Below are 1574 nucleotides of genomic sequence, written 5' to 3' on the forward strand. Positions count from 1 at the left end.
AGGCAGAGGCAGGTGGATTTCAGCGAGTGAGTTCAAGTAGGAAATTCTAGGTCAGCCAGGGTTCTATAGTGAGACACTGGGGCTGGGGGTAGATGACAAGAGAATCTAGCTAATATGTTTTAAATATCTGAAACATTCTGTTATGGGGCTGGAGAGGTAGCTTCATATTTTAGAGCAGTGGCTGCTCCTCCAGAGGATCCAGGTTCGAGTCCCAGTACATACATGGCAACAGTTCACAACCATCTGTAACTGCAGTTCCTTTTCTGACCTCCTCTGGCACGAAGCACAGACACTGTACACAGATAGGCATGTAGGCAAAACACCCATACACATAAAATAAAAATAAAATATCAGTACCTTCTGGTGTCATCTGACTATTTGGAGTCTAGGGGTTTGTCATAGACCTGTTTTCCTGTGTTTTTCTCTACCTTCCTTTAAAAACTAATGGTAGTCTTACATTCTATTCTCAGTGCTGTGTGGCTACAAAATGGCTGTGGAAATTACAAGTCTCATATCTTCATAACCAATAAATTAAGCAGAAAGGAGAAAAACAAATGAAAAATGTCTCTCTTTTTTTGTATATTGAAGAAGGAAACAATTACTCCAGGCTGGCCTCAAAGTTACTATGTAGCAAATGATGACAAACTTCCGATCCCCCTGCCTCAGCCTCCAGAGTGCTGGGATCATAGACCTGTTCCACCAGGACCATTTCTTTCTTTGTGGCTTATTTTATTTTATTGTTTTTCAAGACAGGGTTTCTCTGTGTAACAATCCTGGCTGTCCTGGAACTCTCTGGCCTCAAACTCACAGAGATCCTCCTGCCTCTGCCTCCCAAGTGCTAAACTGCAGGCATATGCCACCATGCCTAGCAGCTCATCTATTTTATTCACTGCTAAGGCTCCTCCCCTGGGTCAGGCATAAGGTACATGCTCAGTAAAGCTTATCCACCCATGAGTTGCAGGGCAACCAGAGCTACATATCGTGAGCCTGCTTCTTACGGGAGAAACCACCTTTCGTCACGCTGTACTGACTCACATGTTAGGCAGGATATGTGAGCACAGGGCCCAGCTGGTGGGAGCACGCCATACCTAGGTATCACTGTGAGTGATATGTATATTGGGCCAGTGGGTGAGGGATCCACCTGGCCTGGAATTCTCCAGAGCTGCTGTCCTTGTTGCCTCCCACCCTCTCTGCCCAGACCAGCTTCCTCCCTCTGGCTCTGTTTCTATTTCTGTCTTGCTTTCCTCCTCCCCAGGCCTCAGGGGGCCCCTGGCTGGCTTGAAGCCTTCTTCATTTTTCCCCAGAATTAGGAACAAGTTTTCATAGCAAGGTATCTGCAAGGACTGAGATGCCCAGAGCCCCTACCATACCCCAAACCACCGTGGCCTCCCCAGGCAAGTTCTCGGTCTTTAGTGAGCCCCTCCTCCATTACCTCCTCCATCACCTCCTCCATCACCCTCCACTGCTCCAGCGGACCCTGCTTCACTTACCTTCCCTCTTGCTAACACAGGTAAGCAGAGTTCTACTCCCTTAACAGCTGGCTTTGGAGACTCAAGTTCAGCTAGGGTCACTGA

Source organism: Microtus ochrogaster, unplaced genomic scaffold, assembly GCF_000317375.1.
Source record: "Microtus ochrogaster isolate Prairie Vole_2 unplaced genomic scaffold, MicOch1.0 UNK103, whole genome shotgun sequence".
Lineage (NCBI taxonomy): Eukaryota > Metazoa > Chordata > Mammalia > Rodentia > Cricetidae > Microtus > Microtus ochrogaster.